Source organism: Cornus florida, unplaced genomic scaffold (genome assembly GCF_030987335.1).
Source record: "Cornus florida cultivar Cherokee Brave unplaced genomic scaffold, ASM3098733v1 CherokeeBrave_3.0.0_Hap2_Chr11, whole genome shotgun sequence".
Taxonomy (NCBI): Eukaryota; Viridiplantae; Streptophyta; class Magnoliopsida; order Cornales; family Cornaceae; genus Cornus; species Cornus florida.
In genome coordinates, this window is record NW_026775581.1 from 122,806,141 (window position 1) to 122,828,867 (window position 22,727).

The window sequence follows — 22,727 nt, forward strand, 5'->3', positions numbered from 1 at the left end:
TAGCCCTTCCTCTATCGCTTCAATTGACAAAATATTTTGTTAGATTTAACTAGATTTATTTATTTATTTTTACTTCTCTTTATTTATCAATAAATAATATATGAATTGAACTAAAACAAATAACGAGTTAGTTCATTTAGTTTAATACGGATTATTAAAACAAGCTTCGAGAGCAAAATTTTGTTAAGACTTGTGAACATTACTAATTTATCAAAGTTTATTTGAATTTATGATAAATATATCTACTTATCTACTAGGGTCTTGAGTTTGAGTTTAAGTTCTATACAATAAATTAGTTAAAAAATTAATTTTAAAATTGATTAAATGAGTCAAACACGTATAATTTTATGAATAATATTTAGCTATTCACTGGTAAGTAGGGTAAAGCTACTCATCCCTATGTGCTCTAATAATAAAATAACTCATCATATTTAATAATAAAATAATCTACATCTAAAAACACTATATACATTTATTCAATGATTGATCCGAGAAAGTAGAAAAATGTGTAAATTATTTTATTATTAAAGGTAGAGTGTTATTTTGTTATTAGACTACATGGGGGTGAATAACTTCACCCTACTCACCAGTGAGTACTAAAGCATTGTCATAATTTTATAGTCAACTTTAAACTTTAAACTCTAATATCTCCATTATTTAGAGTTGGATTTTATTTTATTTTTAACGAGAGAGTTGGATATTTTATTTAATAAGAAAACTATTTATATTTCACATATTTAACCCATCGTCTTATCAAATTACCACTTTATTCATTTATTTATTTATCGCAATATTCATTAAGTTACTCAAAGACGTTATTACCTTTTTCCGTAGAAACAAGAAAAAGAACCATTTTTCTCTGCTAAGACGGTTAAAAGACGGCGCGAAGGGGTTTGAGACGGAGAGAGTGAAGAGAAAAATGGGGAGCAACGCCATGTTGGCAGGGCTTCAATCGAACCCTAATCCTAACAATGTCCTCTTCGGATCTCGCAGAGCTGCTATACAGTTTGGTCCTCCATCTCCATTTCCGTCTCCGTCCCCGTCTCTCATCAAGGTACACCTCTTTTCCGATCCTTATACAGTTCCTGCTATGAATCATGTGATTGGATACGACTAATATAGTATCGTTTCGCATTACAGCTCCAAGAGCACTACAATTGCGCTTCCTATTGTGCTAGTAATAATAACAATTTTGTTCGATTGGCCTCTCCTCAAGGGTGCGTCTATTTTCATTCACCAGTTCATAGATTCTTAATTTTATGTTATTTGATATGTGAATGTCGTTCTTATTTACATTGTTTCATGGACCCTTTTTTTTTTTTTTTTTTTTTTTAAAGTTACAAGAAAAACTGTGTCTTTGTCTCATGATCATTGTTTCCAATTGATATTTGAATACTACAAAAATCGTAATGTTACATTTGGATAAACGAATGGATTTGAGTTTGATGGTACACTTGGATAAATTGATTGATTTGAATGGAAGATTGGTCACTGTAGCTGGATTAGGAAGCAAGGCATGATTATAATTATGATTTTTGTATAAATAGAATCCTTGCACCTTTTTATTTGGAAATTTGGAATGATATGCAATGCATTGGAAACTCAATTCAACAAAGCATTTTGGAGCCAGCTACATGAATCCCTTCTTGCCATTCCACTCTATCGAATGCCATAATCTTAGTTAAACCACATTTTATCTCCTACGCTACATTCAAATTTTTATTCTTCGCCTTATCCCTTTTTTTTTTTTTTTTTTTTTTTTTGTGCTTAAATAGATATATATATATATATATATATATATATATATATATATATAAAAGTAGTGACACTAGATTTCAAATTTTTTTTTTCTTTTTCTTGTTTCTATGCTAATACGTGGATATTATATATTGACCAGTTGTTGTTACCACAATAGTAATGTGAATTGGCCGACATAGATTGGGACAACCTCGGATTTGGGTTTACGCCTACTGATTACATGTACGTCATGAAATGTTCTGAAGATGGAGTCTTTTCTCAGGGTGAATTACAGCGTTTTAGCAACATTGAATTGAGCCCTTCTTCTGGAGTCTTAAATTATGGGCAGGTTATTGCTTTAAACTTTATGTTACAATGCTGTTTAATTATTTGCTAAGATATTTACTAAAAAGGTCTTCAATGGAATATGCTGAAGTAATTGAAAACTTTGATTAGAATCTACCTTTCTTATTACAAATTTGATTCCCCTTGGTTTTTGTGTCACTCTTTGTTTCAAGCATCCAAAGGTATTAAATGATATTTCCTTCTTTGATTCAAGTCTAGGATACCCAAGGGAATAAATTTTATATATATATATATATATATATATATATATATTTTTTTTTTTTTTCGAGTTAACTGGCCATTTCCATTTCTTCTAGGTTGGTTTATGTTTGAGGCCTTTTGTTGGATTTAAGTTTATTTTTTCGAGAGTCTTGGTTACATGGGCACTTTCATCTGAATTTTAAAATGGAATCTTATAGTGAGTCAATCAGATTCTTGTTTCATGTAATCCCATGTTCTATTTTCTTTCTATTAAATGTGACTGCTTTATTTTTTGTTGCATATTTAATTGTACCATGTATTAAACGTGCCCGCTTTTTAGGTGGTATGGTCGGGAGATGCACCGGTTAGAAGAGGAAGAGTTGTTTGCCAAGAAGGTAAGCAACAAAGAGGCTGACCAAAACTTACATGGCATGAAGTAATTAAAAATGATTTTAAGAAACTAAATATCGTAAGAGATAAAGAGTGGAAAGAGAGAATTCATGTGGCTAACCCCATCCATATGGGACAAAGGGAAGGATGATGATAATGTATTTGTGATGCAGTTTCATAATTTGGGAACTGGGGCTTAGTTTTCTGTTCTTTTTTTTTCTTTTGGTGAAATTAGTGAATGTCACCCTGCTACTATATTGGCTTCATTTTCTCTTTTTGGGTATTTTGTTAAGAAACCTCCAATTTATATTATTCCATTGCTTCTTGGATGCTGTAGAAGATCTATATTCTATCATAATTGAATGGAGGTTAAATTGCAGTGATTGAAGAATAAAGAAAACGTGAACATCTAACTGATCATGGAAAGTTAGATTTGAACTTGTGGATAAGTTTGATGTAGGAGCAATTGTTTTAAATTAAGATTACCTATGATTTTGCAGTTTGTATCGCTGTAGTGATTGCTGTTCATCTATCATGTGACAATCACTTTCCACATGCATTGTAGTGTAGAACTGCGGTGACAATGTTCAATCTAAAGTAGTTCAGTCCTTCTATTTGATTTTGTATTTTGTTCATTCAAGATATAAATCTTCATCTAGGATTATATTCAAGGTCTAGTTATTTATTATTTTTTTTTCTGGTAAGGTTTAAAATTTTACATGTTGTTGTGAATGGGTAAATGGTTTGGTATTCCTATCTACAGATACTTGCTTACCGGAAATAAAGAGGTGTTTCTTGAATGGTAGTTCCTAAAGCAAAGAGGGAACTTATTTTATTCATTTGTTTATGTTTAGGTTTGCTTGGTTTAGCACATTGCTAGACGCTTCTTTTGATTTCTTTTGTGAATCTAGGCTTCGGTGGAGATGGGAGAATGATCTGCACACTTTCTTGTTCTACATATCATTGTTTTCCGAAGTGATTCATTTTGTCGTTTCATAGAAAATTTATGTCTATCAAATGAACTTCTCCTCACACATGCATAATATGCACACACACTTTTTTGTTGATTTCCAGTTTCAGTTGGAGATGCATTTTGGCTAGCTATGATGATTCAAAGTTGCTTTCTTTGTCCTACTAGGAGAAATTATTTTATGATGCAAAGGACTAATTTGTGGACATTCTTATTATCTTTTACGACATATAACAAAATTGAAGGTTGAAATGTACATGAAAAGTTTCATCTTAATTTTGCTTTATTATGTTCTAAAGAAATTTTACTCAATAATACACCTTCAACTTGTAGGTGTCACAGTTTCAAGAGAGTTTTGAATGATTCTTTTGTCGATGGTGGACTGGTTCTTGTTGTTGATCTCAAATAGCTGTTGGGAAATCATTGACGTTTGGTTTCAATCAATTAGCATGAACTTGTAACATCAGTTTTCATCTAGGTTATGCTCATGGTTTTAAGTTGTGGACGTGGTTGGGATGTATGGGATACAGAATGTAATGGGCGCTAGTAAAGGTATTGGGACTGCGGTTGTGAAATTTTTTCGACCTTGCACACTCATGCAAGGTTTAACAGGCGCTATGTCTATGTGATTTTAGTTAAGTAGATTGAGAAAAAAATAAATAAAAAATTGTGTTGGCCTACAAGCTTAATGGGGTGGGGGGTCTTGAGTGAGATGGGGTCTTGGAGTGAGGTTAAGTTAAAGGAAATATCAAAGAATCAAACTTCTCCATAGTGAAGCCACTGTCTTTGTTTTCCAGGACTAGACTATATCTAATTCATTTTTTCCCCAGCTACCTACTTAATAATGCTTAAGGCTTTTCCTTTTGTTTGAAAGAATATGCTTATGAGATAGAAATTTCACATAGGCATATCTTCTTCAAAGAGAATGCACACTAATATTTTAGAAGAGTCCCTCTTGTAAGTAGAAGCACACCATAATTGAAGTCATCACTTTTGGACCACATTAGACACTTGTTTTGTAATTGCTTAATCCTTTTGTCTCTCAGGATTGTGGCTACTGCAAACTTTTCAGTCTTATATTTCGTAAAAAACTAGGAGACAGATCAAATTCTCATAGCATTAGTTGTATAAACTAATTTAAGACTGTCCTTGTATCAATCATTGCTTTCAATAATTAAGCATGCCCAAGGTTTCATTGTAAACTTGCTCTCTTGGAAGCTTGTTTGCTATACTATGTTGTTGGGATATTGTTAAATTTCTTATATACTTCTATTATAGGTATACTTGGTCATTGTTTTGGTTGCATCTGTTAAAAGCTAGAACTATCAAATAGTTATATTCTTCTGTATCCGTTCTTAGGGATTATTTGAAGGTATGAAAGCGTATAGGAAACAAGATGATAAGATTTTACTGTTTCGTCCTGAGGAAAATGCATTGCGTTTTAGGATGGGTGCAGAGCGTATGTGCATGTCTTCACCAACTGTTGAACAGTTTGTGGAAGCTGTAAAGCTCACTGCATTAGCAAACAAGCGATGGGTAATATACAACTAATAGTTTGTGGTATGATAAATCATTTGGTTATTGGTTGTATGTGTTTTATTATCGATTCATCTAATTCAATGTTCCATTTCAGATTCCGCCTCCACATAAAGGTTCCTTATACATAAGACCATTGCTTATAGGCAGTGGAGCTGTTCTTGTTCTTGCACCAGCTCCTGAGTACACCTTTTTAATCTATGTTTCTCCTGTTGGAAACTATTTCAAGGTTTGTCATGTTGTTGCAGTTAATGTTTGTTGCCATTCAAAATAATGCTGTATTTTCTTGTTAATTGTTACCCTTAGTGTTGGATTATGTTTCAGTGATCTGCTTTCAAGAGCATTGTATATGCAAATACACTTGCAACATGCTTTTTTGCTTCTGAATTTGTTCCAGCCACTGATGTGTTTTCATAATCATATTTGACTTTTGATCTTGTTCAGATATATGGTTTCCTGCATTAGGTTCACCCTAATGCTTCATCATCTCTTTATCATCTTTACATATTTCTTTGATTCATTCTGTGCCACAATCTTATAATATAATATTTTTGTATATTTAATGCCAGGAAGGATTGGCACCAATAAATTTGGTAGTTGAAACTGAACTGCATCGGGCAACACCTGGTGGTACTGGAGGTGTGAAGACTATAGGAAACTATGCTGCAGTAAGCTTGCAATATGTTCAGAATCGAGAGAGAGAGAGAGAGAGAGAGAGCAAAACACTAAAATTGTATATTCAACACAATAACCTAATAAGCCTGTGTAGGCTTATATATAAAGGGTACAAGTCTTGCATAATAACACAAGGGTCCTATTAACTAAATGTAATTACATAATGACCCAACATATATATATAAAACTTCTAACACTCCCCCTCAAGCTGGAGAATATATATCAAAGAGTCCCAGCTTGAAACAGATAGTTCTTAACTGATTATGACCTAATGCTTTGGTAAAAATATCAGCTAATTGATCTTCAGACTTCACAAATGGAGTAGAGATGCTCCCACATAATATTTTTTCTCAATGAAGTGACAATCAACTTCAATATGTTCGGTCCTCTCATGAAACATAGGATTCGATGCAATGTGAACTGCTGCTTGATTATCGCAGAACAATGGAGTAGGAGCTTCAACTGTCAACCCAAGTTCTTTTAGAAAATGTTGTATCCATGTCAACTCACTAGTGGTATGGGCCATTGCCCTATACTCAGCTTCAGCACTAGATCGAGCTACCACCGTTTGCTTTTTACTTCGCCATGTAACTAGATTTCCTCCTACAAATGTGCAGTAGCCTGTAGTAAATCTCCCATCTGAAGGAGAACCGGCCCATTCGGCATCTGTAAAACCTTCCACCCTGAGATGACCATTTGGTTTATATAGTAACCCAAAACCCGGAGCTTGCTAGAGATATCGGAGAATCCGAAGAACAGCAATCCAATGTGGCATTCTAGGAGCTCCCATGAACTGACTTACAACACTAACAGCATATGAAATATCAGGTCGAGTGATAGTGAGATAAATTAATTTCCCAACAAGGCGACGAAATCTGCCCGGATCATTAAATAGATCACCCACATCAGCTACAAGTTTTGTATTTGAATCCATAGGAGTATCAACCGGACGACCACCTAACATACCTGTTTCTTCCAATAAGTCCAACACATACTTTCGTTGGGATAAACTTATACCCATCTTGGATCTAGCAACTTCAATACCCAAGAAATACCTAAGTTTACCCAAGTCTTTAGTGTGGAATCGATATTGCAGAAACAACTTCAACTTAGCAATACCTTCAGAATCATCACCTGTGATCACAATATCATCTACATACACCACAAGAATTATGAAGCTAGCTTTAGTGCGCTGGTGAAATACCGAATGGTCAGTCTGACACCTGTGAAGACCAAACTTTAATGCTGCCTTAGAGAATTTTCGAAACCAAGCCCGTGGAGATTGTTTCAATCCATACAGGGCCTTTTTAAGGCGACAAACAATGTGAAGATACTCCCCCTGAGCAACAAACCCATGTGGTTGCTCCATATAAACCTCTTCTGCTAAGTCACCATGCAAAAAGGCATTTTTAACGTCTAACTGAAACAGAGGCCAATGTCGATTAGCAGCAAGAGAAATCAAAACACGAATAGAAGAAATCTTAGCAACAGGGGCAAACGTCTCATCATAGTCAATACCATAAGTCTGGGTATAACCTTTGGCAACAAGATGGGCTTTTAAACGCTCAACGGACGCATCTGGAAGATACTTCACAGTATATACCCAGCGACAACCAACAGGTTTGGCACCTGGAGGGAATGGAACAAGAGTCCATGTGCCATTCTTATGCAGAGCATCCATTTCATCTTGCATGGCTTTCCTCCAGCCCGAATCAGACAAAACATCCTGCACAGTCTTAGGAACAAATGTAGTAGACAACTTAAGAGGAAAAACATAAGAATGATGGCGTCAAGGAATTATAAGAGACATAATGAGCAATGGGATGTTTAGTAACGCACGAGCGAGCTTTACGAAGTGTAATCGGCAAGGAATCAGACACATTGGAAGGTGTTGGATCCAAAGACTCTGAAGATGATGGAGGAGGCACAACAACAGATGGCTTTGGTCTTCTTTTGTACACTTGTAACGGGGCAGGTGAAGGAGAGCTGGGTTGAAGAGAAAGTGAGGGAAGAGGAACCGCAGGAAGAGGCGACTCAGCAGTGATATCAAGAAGTGAATCATTATCTGAAAAATATGGGATGGACTCACAAAAGGTGACATCCGCGCTAATAAAGTACCGTTGAGAAACAGGACTATAGCAGCGATAACCTTTATGAGAACGAGAGTAGCCAAGAAAGACACATTTTGTGGCACGAGGGTCTAGTTTATCAAAACCAGGACCAAGATTGTGGACATAACATACACATCCAAAAACTCAAGGAGGAAGAGAAAACAAGGGAGAATCAGGAAATAAGATAGAATATGGAGATTTGCCATCTAATACAGATGATGGCATACGGTTAATAAGATGACAGGCAGTAAGAACAACATCACCCCAAAACCGTTTAGGCATACGCATATGAAACAAAAGAGCACGGGTTACTTTTAAGAGGTGTCGATTCTTACGTTCTGCAACTCCGTTTTGTTGAGGAGTATAAACACATGAATTTTGGTGAATAATTCCTTTATCACTAAGATATGTATCAAAGGGGTTTGAGGAATATTCCTTAGCATTATCAGAACGTAGAGTACGAATTGGGCATCCAAACTGAGTTTTGACTTCTTTGCAAAATTTTTGAAAAATTAAAAATAACTCAGAACGATCTTTCAATAGAAACAACCAAGTCAGGCGAGAATAATCATCCACAAAAGTCACAAAATAATGAAATATATTAATTGAAGAATGCTTTATTGGACCCCATACATTTGAATGAACCAAATGAAAAGGACTAGAGACACGATTATTAACCCTAGACTTGAAAGACACGCAATGGTGCTTACTAAGTTGACAAACTTCACATGACAAGAATTTCAAATGACGAAGAGTAGGAACTGGACGCTTCAAAACTTGAAGTGACGGGTGACCAAGACGACAATGCCACTGGAATGGAGACAGAGGAGACTGAAGAGCCATAGGATAAGGTTCCGAATCAAAATAATATAAGCCACCAGCTTTATGCCCCGTACCAATCTTCTTCTTCGTCTTGAGATCCTGAAACACGCAAGAAGTAGGATCAAATGTAACAGAGCACTGGAGAGATTTAGTAAGCTTACTGATAGACATTAAATTAAAGGGAAACTGCGGAACATATAAAACAGATGAAAGAGACAAGGAATCACTAAGCTGAGTAGTCCCCAAACCTGAAACCTGAGTGGATGAACCATTAGTAAGAGTAACACGTTGAGAAGAAGGTACATAATTAAAATCAGATAGACGAGAAGAACATCCAGTCATATGATCGGATGCTCCAGTGTCTATGATCCAAGGACTGCGAGTGGAAGACAATAGACACGTGGGCGCATTACCTGACTGGGCAAAGGTAGCCGTGGAAGATGAATTAGATGCTTGCTTATAAGACAAAAACTGATTATACTCATCCCGTGGAACCGGGACTGTTGCTGATTCAGATACGTTGTGAGATGGAGAAGCAACATCATTCGGAGAGGAGGAAACTTGATTGGCATAACTAGATGGTTTGCCAGAAAGTCCCAACAATAGTTCACAGTATGATTAGAAAGGCCACAATGAATACATTTTCGTGGTTCCCTGCCACGGCCACGTCCTCCCCGTGATTCACGACCACCACGGGTGGAGCGTCCCCCACGACCTTTACGGTAAGCATTATGTTCACCCTTTGAAACTACCAAAGTTAAACTCTCACCACTCTGCCCAGAATTCAAATTTGAGGTGTCACTGGCAAGTGTAGCGCGTTGAAGTCGGGAGAACACCTCAGCAAGAGAGGGAAGGGTGGGACTGCCCATAATCTGTGCACGAAAAGGCTCATATGTTGATGATTGACCGGTGAGAAAACGGACAACATTAAAGTCCTCACGTTGTTGTTGCATACTGCGAACATCAGCAGTAATGGGCTGATACATATTCAGCTCCTCACAGACTCCCATAACTGTGGAATAATACGCCTCTATACTATAATTACCTTGTTCAAGATGGAAGTACTGCTTACATAGCTCATAAACACGAGTGATATTACCTGTCCCAGAATACAATTGCTGCAATCTGTTCCATATCTCCTTGGCAGTATCCAAGTAAAGTAAAGTTGAACTGATTTGGGGTTCAATACTGTTTAACAGCAGATAGATGATTTGAGCATCTTCCTTTTCCCATGTATCAAAAGAAGTATCAATTTCCTTGGGTTTATCTTTAGTCAGATGATTGCCCAGACCTCTGCTTTTGAGAAAAATGGCAACAGATTTAGCCCACAGTATGTAGTTCTTCCCATTGAGTTTAATTGAAGTCATGGGAGAATGAAGACTTAATGTGGGAGAAAGCAAATCTGAACTGGACGCCATATTTAATCCAGGAAAACAGAGAAGAAGAGGGAAAAAAAATGCAGAATTTGTATTTTGGCCGAACCTGGGAACGAGTCGGATCCTGGGCAAATGGGCCAGATCTGGACAAACGGGCCGGATCTGGGCTATCCCTGGTTTAGTAAACCGGAATCAGAATAGCTATCCCAGGTTTACTAAACCTGGGTTGGAATAGCATAACCGTGTAGCCAAACATGGGTCTTCTTCTTCACACCTTCACAAACACCGGTGTACAACACGGCGGAAGTGACGGCAACCCAATTACAAGCAGTGGCTGCAACTTCCGGCCAAAAAACCAACCTCACCTCTGCAAATCGAGACGGCAGATGTTGGCAAGCTCGCTGACAACCAAAGAGGAGCTGCCGGCGACGAAGAAAGCAGAGACGATGATGAACAAGCTTCAGATCTGATGACGACGAACGAGGCTGCAGATCCGACTACGTTGAACAAGGAATTGCCGACGACAACGAAGGAGAAGCTGCCGGCAGAGACACCAAAAAACACAATTGTGATTCCGATTGCGATTCAGATCGTATACAAGAACTCAGATCTTGTACAAAACAACCCACCTACTGACTCTCACACCCATGATCATTTTGCTCTGATACCATGTTCAGAATCGAGAGAGAGAGCAAAACACTAAAATTGTATATTCAACACAATAACCTAATAAGCTTGTGTAGGCTTATATATAAAGGGTACAAGTCTTGCATAATAACATAAGGGTCGTATTAACTAAATGTAATTACATAATGACCCAACATATATATATATAACTTCTAACACAATACAATAACCGTTGTATAAGTACACCAATATCTAAACTGCGCTTGTAATTACTGTTGCCTGAAGTCTTAGAATCAGTTTCTTTATATTTTTATGAATTTATTCTTCCAACAGTCAGGTTAACATCAGTCTCAGTTACAACCTTTAGAAATAATTGCCCCCCCCCCCCCCCCCCCCCCCCCACACACACACACACACACACACTCCCCACCAATGGTTTCTTTATTGGTTTCATTCACAAAATATTGTTTGTAGTATTTTTCAAGTATGAGGGCTATAGGCTAATTAAAAATTGAGACTTCTTTTTTTGATGAAGAATTTATTGTTGTTTCACTTATTTTCTTCCTTCTTTGCCCCTTGCATTTTCCATTGTACTCAACAATTCTACAAAATCTTATTTAACAACTATTTATGGTCAGCTACAAGATTACTTTTTTGCAGCGCTGTTCAATCTTAGACTGTGTTGTGTGAAACCATTGGAAACCCACTAGTGGAACATGGAAATATAAAGTCATGATTAACCTTTTATCCAGGAAGATCTTTTTTTTTTTTTTTTTTTTTTTTTTTTTTTTTTTTTTTTGTTCTTCTTATGACTTGGCTGATAATTTGTTTTGGCTACACACACAGAGATATATATATTATATATTTAATTTTTTAATTTTTAATTTTATTTATAGGTTCTGAAGGCTCAGACGGATGCGAAGGCCAAAGGCTATTCTGACGTTCTTTACCTTGATTCTGTCCATAAAAGATATCTGGAGGAAGTCTCTTCTTGTAATATTTTTCTTGTGAAGGTACACCCATTTTGAACCAGCTGATGTCGTTCTCTTCTCATTATTTTGGTTACTGAGATGAAAACATGAAATTATTGCATTTTAAGAAATTCCATTTTGTTAATGCACCGGTGAGATTTGGACTGTAACCGTGTTTTGTTAATATGCTAAGACTATAAAGTTTTTAAACTATAGTCGTGTTATGATTAATTAAATTGACACCAGACTGACATTCTACTCCAATAGCTTTACATATGACTTGAGAGATTAAAATGAAAGTTCATACTCCAAATCACTGCAGATTGTTGATTTGTCTGACTTCTTCCCCTTTACCCCTTCAATTTCCTTGTCATGCACATGAAAGGAATGTGCCCTAATGGTTTAGATGTTACTTGCACTAAGTTGCTTTTCTTACAATCAGAAAACAATTGTCTAATGCTAGAATTCTTTTTGATTTATATATTTAACTACAAAAAAAAAAAAAAAGATGAAAATGAGGGTGGGTGGTCATAACCTAGAGGTGTGAGGCAACTTAAATCTGTTTAACAACCATAACTTCAGATGTGTGATTGACTCTCTTCTTCTTCTTCTTCTTCTCTCTCTCTCTTTTCCTCCTTTTAATGTCAGCATATGGGGAAAATATTAAGTGATTGGTTTAAGGTGCTGTTAGTTATTTATTTAATATCCTTCAAGTTAGGTAGTTAAGGATGAAATCTGAGGTGGGATTTGGAGACCTCATTTTTAGGATGTAACCCTGGGCATGGATTCAAAAGTCATTCTTTAAAGCAATGACGTTTTCCTTTTGTTAGAATGTTATATATATATATATGTTGGGCCATTATGTAATTACATTATGTTTAGTTGGGCCTTTGTGTTATTAAGGTAACTTGTATCCCTCATATAAGCCTATACAGGCTTATTAGGTTTGTATATGTGTGTGTGTGATATATAGAACAAGTCCTCTTTCTCCTTCTCTCTGTCTCTCATGATAAACAACATGGTATCAGAGCATTAAAGAGATTTAGTAAGCTTACTGACAGACATTAAATTAAAGGGAAACTGAGGAACATATAAAATAGACGAGAGAGACAAGGAATCACTAAGTTGAGTTGTCCCCAAACTTGAAACCTTAGCGGAGGAACCGTTAGCAAGGGTAACTCTTTGAGAAGGAGGTACAGAAGTAAAATCAGATAGAAGGGAAGAACATCCAGTCATATGATCGGATGCTCCAATGTCTATGATCCAAGGACTGCGAGTGGAAGACAATAGACATGTGTGTGACCTGATTGGGCAAAAGTAGCTGTGGAAGATGAATTAGATGCTTGCTTATAAGACAAAAACTGAGTATAGTCGTCACGTAGGACAGGGACCGTATCTGATTCAGCTACATTATGAGATCCAGAAGCAACATCATTCGGAGAGGAGGAAACTTGATTTGCATAACTAGATGGTTTGCCATGAAGATCCCAACAAAAATTCACAGTATGATTAGAAAGGCCACAATGAGTACATTTTCGTAATTCCCTACCACGGCCATGTCCTCCTCGTGAATCACTACCGCCACGTGTGGAGCGTTCCCCACGACCACCACGGAAAGCAGTATTTTCACCCTTTGAAATGATTAATGCTGAACGCTCACCACTCTGCCCAGTATTCAAAGTTGAAGTATCACTGACAAGCGTAGTGCGTTGAAGTCTAGAAAATACTTCAGCAAGAGATGGAAGTGTGGGACTACCCAAAATCTGTGAACGAAAAGACTCATAAGCTGATGACAAACCAGTAAGAAAACGGATGACATTAAAGTCATCACGTTGTTGTTGCATACTTCGAACATCAGCAGTAATGGCCTGATACATATTCAGCTCCTCACAAACTCCCATAACTGTGGAATAATACTCTTCTATACTGTGATTACCTTGTTCAAGATTGAAATACTGCTTACAGAGCTCATAAACACGAATGATATTACCTGTTCCAGAATACAGTTGCTGCAATCTGTCCCATATCTCTTTGGCAGTATCCAAATAAAGTAAAGTTGTACTGATTTGGGGTTCAATACTATTTATCATCACAGAGATGATCTGAGCATCTTCCTTTTCCCATGCATAAAAAGAAGCATCAGTTTCCTCGAGTTTCTCTTTAGTCAAATGAGTACCGAGACCTCTACCTTTGAGAAAAATTTTAACAGATTTAGCCCACAGTATGTAATTCTTCCCATTGAGTTTAACAGAAGTCATGGGAGAATGAAGACCAGAGGTGGGAGAAAACAAATCTGAATTGGATGCCATGTTGTACTCAGCAAAATAGAGAAGGAAAAAAAAAAAAAAAAAACAGAATCGGTATTCTGGCCGAACCTGGCAAATGGGCCAGATCTGGGCAAATGGGCCGGATCTGGTCAAACGGGCCGGGTCTGGGCTATCGGGTCGAATCTGGGTTATCCAGGGTTGGAATAGCTATTCCAGGTTTAGTAAACCAGGATTGGAATAGCATAACAGTGTAGCCAAACAAGGGTCTTCTTCTTCACACCTTCACAAACGCCGGTGAACAAAGCAGCGGAGACAATGGCGACTCAGGCACAAGCAACGGCCGAATCAAGAGACAGCTACCTCTGTAACTTCCGGCCAAAACAAAAAATTCGACAAATCTTTCCTCTGTAAATCAAGACGGCAGATCTGATACCAGATCTGATGACGAGCTTGCTGATAACCAAAATAAGAAGCTGCCGGCAACGGCGATGACGAACGATGCAGATCTGATGACGACGAATGACGATGCAGATCCGATGACAGTGAAGAAGGAGCTGCCGGCGATGAACGAAACACCAACACCACAATCGCGATTCCGATCTTAAACCAAACAATTACAGACCCTCACACCCATGAATTTGTAGCTCTGATACCATGTTGTTTATCATGAGAGACAGAGAGAAGGAGAAAGAGGACTTGTTCTATATATCACACACACACATATACAAACCTAATAAGCCTATATAGGCTTATATAAGGGATACAAGTTACCTTAATAACACAAGAAGATGATTGGTAGGGGGTATGAAACTGGTGGCTTATATTACTTTGATGTGGCACCTTATCCTGTGGCTCTTCAGTCTTCTCTGTCTCCATTCCAGTGGCACTGTCGTCTTGGTCACCTGTCACTTCAAGTTTTGCAGCGTCAAGTTCCTAGTCTTAGTAATTTGAAATTCTTGTCATGTGAAGTTTGTCAACTTAGTAAGCACCATCGCGTGTCTTTCAAGTCTAGGGTTAATAATCGTGTCTCTAGTCCTTTTCATTTGGTTCATTCAGATGTATGGGGTCCAATAAAACATTCTTCAATCAATAAATTTCATTATTTTGTGACATTTGTGGATGATTATTCTCACCTGACTTGGTTGTTTTTGATGAAAGATCGTTCTGAGTTATTTTTAATTTTTCAAAAATTTCGAAAAGAAATCAAAACTCAGTTTGGCTGTCCAATTCGTATTTTACATTCTGATAATGCTAAGGAATATTCTTCAACACCCTTTGATATATATCTTAGTGATAAAGGAATTCTTCATCAAAATTCATGTGTTTATACTCCTCAACAAAATGGAGTTGCAGAACGTAAGAATCGACATCTCTTAGAAGTAACCCGTGCTCTTTTGTTTCATATGCGTATGCCTAAACGGTTTTGGGGTGATGTTGTTCTTACTACCTGTCATCTAATTAACCATATGCCGTCATCTGTATTATATGGCAAATCTTCGCATTCTATTTTATTTCCTGATTCTCCTTTGTTTTCTCTTACTCCTAGAGTTTTTGGATGTGTATGTTATGTCCACAATCTTGGTCCGAGTTTTGATAAACTTGATCCACATGCCACAAAGTGTGTATTTCTTAGATACTCTCGTTCCCATAAAGGTTATCGCTGCTATAGTCCTGTTTCTTAATGGTACTATATTAGCGCGGATGTGACCTTTTGTGAGTCCGTCCCATATTTTTCAGATAGTGATTCAATTCCTGATATTACTCCTGAGTCGCCTCTTCCTGCAATTCCACTTCCCTCACTTTCTCTTCAACCTAGATCTCATTTGTCTGCCCCGTTACAGGTGTACACACGAAGACCAAAGCCATCTGCTGTCGTGCCTCCTCCATCGTCTTCAAAGTCTTTGGATCCAACACAGTCCACTGTGTCTGATTCATTGCCTATTGCACTTCATAAAGCTACTCGCTCGTGTGTCACTAATCATCCCATTGCTCATTCTGTCTCTTATAATTCCCTATCGCCATCCTTCTCATGTTTATCCTCTCAATTGTCTTCTACATTTATTCCTAAGACTGTGCAGGATGCTTTGTCTGATTCGGGCTGGAGGAAAGCAATGCAAGATGAAATGGATGCTTTGCATCAAAATGGCACGTGGAATCTTGTTCCATTACCTCCAAGTGTCAAACCAGTTGGTTGTCGCTGGGTATACACTGTGAAGTATCTTCCAGATGGGTCCGTTGAGCGTTTAAAATATCGTCTTGTTGCCAAAGGTTATACCCAGACTTATGGTATTGACTATGATGAGATGTTTGCCCCTGTTGCTAAGATTTCTTCTATTCGTGTTTTGATTTCTCTTGCTGCTAATAGACATTGGCCTCTGTTTCAGTTAGACGTTAAAAATGCTTTTTTGTATGATGACTTAGCTAAAGAGGTTTATATGGAGCAACCACCTGGGTTTGTTGCTCAGGGGGAGTATTTTCACACTGTTTGTCGCCTTAAAAAGGCTTTATATGGATTGAAACAATCTCCATGGGCTTGGTTTGGAAAATTCTCTGAGGCGGTATTAAAATTTGGTCTTAACAGATGTCAGACTGACCATTCGGTATTTCACCAGCGCACTAAAGCTGGCTTCATCTTTCTTGTGGTATATGTAGATGATATTGTGATCACAGGTGATGATTCTGAAGGGATTGCTAAGTTGAAGTTGTTTCTGCAATATCGATTCCACACTAAAGACTTTGGTAAACTTAGGTATTTCTTGGGTATTGAAGTTGCTAGATTCAAGAAAGGTATAAGTTTATCCCAATGAAAATATGTGTTGGATTTATTAGAAGAAACAGGTATGTTGGGTGGTCGCCCGGTTGATGCTCTTATGGATTCGAATACAAAACTTGTGTCTGATGAGGGTGCTCTATATAATGATCTGGGCAGATTTCGTCGTCTTGTTGGGAAATTAATTTATCTCACTATCACTCGACCTGATATTTCATATGCAGTTAATGTTGTAAGTCAGTTCATGGGAGCTCCTAGAATGTCACATTGGATTGTTGTTCTTCGGATTATCCGATATCTCAAGCAAGCTCCAGGTGTTGGGTTACTATATAAATCAAATGGTCATCTCAGAGTGGAAGGTTTTACAGATGCTGACTGGGCTGGTTCTCCTTCAGATAGGAGATCTACTACAGGCTATTGCACATTTGTAGGAGGAAATCTTGTTACATGGCGAAGTAAAAAGCAAACAGTGGTAGCTCGATCTAGTGCTGAAGCTAAGTATAGGGCAATGGCCCATACTACTAGTGAGTTGACCTAGATACAACATTTTCTAAAGAACTTGGGTTGACAGTTGAAGCTCCTACTCTATTGTTCTGTGATAATCAAGCAGCAGTGCACATTGCCTCAAATCCTGTGTTTCATGAAAGGACTAAACATATTGAAGTTGATTGTCACTTCATTCGAGAAAAGATATTGCGTGGGAGCATCTCTACTCCATTCGTGGAGTCTGAAGATCAATTAGCTGATATGTTTACCAAAGCATTGGGTCATAACCGGTTAAGAACTATCTGTTCCAAGCTGGGATTATTTGATATATATTCTCCAGCTTGAGGGGGAGTGTTAGAATGTTATATATATATATATATATATATATATATATATATATTGGGCCATTATGTAATTACATTATGTTAGTAAGGCCCTTGTGTTATTAAGGTAACTTGTATCCCTTATATAAGCCTATATAGGCTTATTAGGTTTGTATATGTGTGTGTGTGATATATAGAACAAGTCCTCTTTCTCCTTCTCTCTGTCTCTCATGATAAACAACACCTTTCACGGGTAGACTGAGAGTTTTTTTTCTTTCTTTTTTCGTCTTTTCCTCTCTATATAAATATATCTTTTTGAAATTTAAATGGATAAATAGACACAATGATACTTTCCATCACATGCATTGCATGTGCTTCTTTACTAGTGTGTGTATATATAATTATGTATATATATCTTGGGATGCTTAATAATGTAACGTGCTGAGTTTGAGTCGAGCTCAATAAATTACTAAAATAAGCTTCAAAACATGGTCCTGCTTGGCTTGTTTTAGTCAAATCACAAGTGGGCCTCTAACAGAGCTAGACTGTTAGTAGCCTGGTTTGGCTGGCAATCCTGTTTGCCATAGCCTTAAGTACAATGTCCCTGTACCCTTGCCATTTCAGAAAGCCAATGATTGTGCTGCCAGCACAGGTTAAAAGTCATTCATGGCTCTGAGCCTCTGAAACTGTCACTATGCTCCAACACCATGAAAACATTTTTAACGTTTTCTCAACACGGCCAAATCACCTCCCTCAGTAACCACAAACATACTTACTCTGCCACCAACCCCATCAATTTGTTCATGGAAAGGCTTATACCGTCACCTCCGATTTATAGTCATCTTATTGCACCAATTCACTGCCATAACAGCTTGCAATAAACTGCCACCACATGACAGCTATGACATTGATTGCCGCGTTTGGTAACACTTCTAGAAACGACTAGATGTAATCAGACAATACAGAGTGTTAGAATCAGTTGCATCACAAACTCTAACAAGCATTTTATGTTATCCCAGCCAAAAATCAAACACATCAGTATAATTTTATTGATGAGTTAAAGTTTAGTTGCTCATCTGAAGAGCAGAATTTCAGTTACATCTTTCCAGATGTCAGAACTGCATTTGACGCATTAATTCAAGTCATGGATCTATCTGCAGAGTTAATGTGTTCATATTAGGTGTGCAAGTAATAAGTGAATCATTACGTGGACAGCCTATGTACAGCACAACACGTTTTCAGTCTTCCATAAAGGCGCTAAAGAGATGCCAATTATGTGCGTTCGGAACATAATCCCCCCTCCCCAACACGCCCCGCGCCTGCTCCCAGCACTGTGTCAGTATTCTGTATGGTAGACTGATGGAAGTTTTACAGGTCCAGAGTATGATCATCAAATGAAAGGTGGCTTGCTTTGTTTATATTAATTTACTGTTCGGCAAACGATTCAATTCTGTATGCAGAATTACAGATTAATTTATCACCTTTGAATTGATTATTGTTTCTTGTTACTTGCCTTCTGCTGTGTTTTCTACGAGGTAGATTGTTTCGTTCATTCCATATATATTTGTAAATAATAGGACTGCTTCAAAAATTTTGCATAATTGCATACAAGCTTTGCAGTGTATTATTACTGTTGTTGTTGTCATTGTTTTGTGGTCGGTGTTTCTTAATTTTTTATACATCTTTTAAAACTAGTGCTTGTGTCATTTGCAATGATGGCGTTCTTTACATTTGGGACTCCATGTAACCTGTCATGAATCATTATTATATTATAAAAGGTGTAAAAAAACCTAATGCGGCTTCATGTGCTATGCCTTACTAGGATAATGTTATATGTACTTCTGCAATAAAAGGGACCATTCTACCTGGCATTACGCGTAAGAGTATAATTGATGTTGCTCATAGCCAAGGGTTCCAGGTATGTGTTTGTAGCTATGAACAACTGATTAATAGAAGATATGTTATGAAGTGCATAGGCGATGTATCAAAACCAAGGACAAAGAGGCATGGCTAAATTTTATATTTTCAGTTTGTTTTCTTGGCTAAGATGCTACTTTTTTCTAAAATAAATTGTTCAATATGGGTACATATTCATTTTGAAGCACTAATGTACTGAAAGGCATACAGTAAAATAATTTTTTTTCCTGTGCTACAATAATTTTTTTTTATTACAATTATATGAAAAAACTTGAATTATAAGATATGCTTGCTAGGTGCATGTCCAAAAAACTATGTCAGGACATAGAACATCCTAGATCCATACCGATGTGTCATGAGTCCAACAAGGATATTTCACTCATTGAGAAGACTCCATGTAACATAGAGTGCAAGATATTAGACAATTATTATTCAATGTGTCTGGTTTGTTACTGTACTCCCTTTTTATCCATTATGCACAAAAAAAGCTCTTTTCTCTGGAAGATCATCCTAACATATGCATTTAGTCATCTCACATGTTGAAATTTGTCTGGTATTTCTGGATGCTCTGAAGTGTAGCGTAACATTTGTAGTTGTTCATTTAATTATGCTCAAATGATAATTTGTAGGTTGAGGAAAGATTGGTAACAGTGGATGAATTGCTTGATGCGGATGAAGTTTTCTGCACTGGAACAGCTGTGGTTGTATCACCTGTGGGCAGCATAAGGTAAAGTTTATTTCTGCTTTGACAATTTTATTTAAATTGATATTTTCTTCTTGTTGGTGTTCAAGTGAGTAGGTCTTTTTCTTTCTTTCTTTTGGGGGGTCCTGGGGGAAAGGGGGGTTGAAACTCATCAAGACAAGAGATTTGAACTTGACTTCAAACTAGTCAAATGTATTTAAGGTTGGTTGGTTATTGAAAGATTATCTATAGATGATTGTAGCGAGTACATCAGAATCTGCACTATATTTCCGGTATGCTTTAACAATTTGATAATTTTTCGAAACTTGAATTGTGAAAGTAGACATTGAAGTAGACTTTGGGCTTCTTGTTTGTCAAAGTGTATTAAGCAGAAAGATTAGCTAGTTTGGAAAAATCTACACTATAAGCAACCCGAGCTAATTTAGCATGTTAACTGCTGAAAATGCATTTGACTTTGCCTTCAATACATCAAGAAAAACTGAGGTACTATATGATCGTGATGATTTATTGATGATGTGTTTTTTTATTCCCTTTCTATTGTGATGCGTCAAAAAATGCCAATATGTGATTACACTGTAGAAGTGTAGGGGAACTAGAATCCTTGATAAGCATGGTCATATAATATTTTAAAGACTCAGCGCATGGATGTATGATTTGGCTGTGCTAATTTTGGCACTCGCCCAACTATAATTTATGAAGTTTGGTTCTCATCCCATGGCCATGTAAAATCGAATATTTTATATGTCCAATTACATAATTGATTCGATCATCAATGCAGTAACCCTCTATAATCAAATGTGAATGAGGTGCTTAGTGAGCATCGAGTGCCTTTATAACAGCCTATTAAATAACACCTAACATAATCTTTTGCTAGTGTGTGCGCTGGCGCGTGTGCAGGGTGTCTTATGGAAATGACGGGATTGGTTGTTGCTCGACAACTTTATTCTGCACTCACTAGATTACAGATGGGGCTCACAGAGGACACAAAGGATTGGATTGTTATGCTGAAGTGGGCTTTCTGATGTAAATTTATCCGTCTTTTTGTCCTTTCCTTTTGACTTACTATTCTATCATAACTCATTCCTGCCAAGCAAAACAGTGCGGCACCAATAAATCCATGAGATTATTTGTAAAATGGCTCCATTGAGTTCCTTATTGCTTATAGAATCTATTCCTATAATTATGAAACTCATATGAGATACACAAGAATAGTGTTACGCCCTGCAACAAGAGGTATAACCACGTAGGCGTACAATAGACATGACTTGGCAGCCTGCATGGACCGGGAACTTTCTAAGCTTATTTACACAGTTGCAGACCCTTCCTGACTTCTATAGAGTAGTGTGGAGTTGTCTACTTTTCTGGACTTGTCTTGAGTTGTATAGAGTAACCTAGAGTTACTTGTCTTTTACAGTATAAATATTTCTAGAGTTGTAGAGTTTGTTCTTTAGAGGTTTTTAGAGCCGAATTTTAGAACTTTCTCCACTGTTGGATTAGTGACACTTGTACAGATTATAGCCATTCATTGTAAGGCCAAATGCCTATACAAGGAGGTGGGATTTCATTTGCTCCTCACCATGCAACCAATTTGTAATCTTCTATAGTGCAATACAAGTATACATTATCAAATGTTCACTTGCCTTGCCACTTTTTGTAAGCAAACAACTTGTCTAAACTAAGCTAGGCTAACTTAGCACTTAAGGGATTTGAACGTGTCTATGGCCGCACATGAGAAAAAATTACCTAAGATGTCTCTCCAAGCTAGACGAGTGTGTGTGATCAACCATTAGTATTCTTCTTAATGTCCACACAAATAAATCCATCCGAGCCCACTAGAAGGAGAGTACCTATTACGTGAATACCTACCTAAAATTATGGTCTCAACCTAATAATTTTTGACACAAGTTGGTGTGGTTAAGGAATGCGGCATAAAGTATAATTTTGCAAGCATAGTCTATGGTTTCACAGTTGATTGGGGCATAGGATATACCTGATTTTTTGTAATTCTCTATATTTATACATCTCTCTTACTTACCAAAAAAAAACTGGTATTAAATCCAAAGATGTTGTCTAGATTCTAAATTATATATTAAAGCTTATTGTATCAATTCATGTTAAAGAACTAAGCAAACACATTAAACAAAATACAACACCATATGTTGTCTTGTGAAAGTGATTCTCAGGAATTGAATCACAAAATTACTTTTTATACAAAACAAAGTTAAAACAAAATGTTATATTGAATCACAAAAATATTAAATAAAATGCACTTTAATGTTATTGTAGATTATGAAGCTACCCCATTTCACAATTATCACTAAGAGGACTTTGCATCTCGGAGTAGGTCAGCCCTCTATCATACATATTACATTTAATGGGTTTCAAATAGGACGAAGCATGTGGTCCTGTGGCTGTGAGCTGTAGTTACCAACATCTAGGGAAAGAATATATGAGTTCACTAAATATCGGACTACATTTTATTTTTCTTACCTGCTGTCAT

General features: G+C 37.0%; 1 pseudogene; it reads left to right on the forward strand.

Moving 5' to 3' along the window:
- The first annotated feature begins 856 nt into the window (after positions 1–856).
- LOC132285416 (branched-chain-amino-acid aminotransferase 5, chloroplastic-like) lies at positions 857–21,382 on the forward strand (annotated as a pseudogene).
- The last annotated feature ends 1,345 nt before the right edge of the window (positions 21,383–22,727 follow it).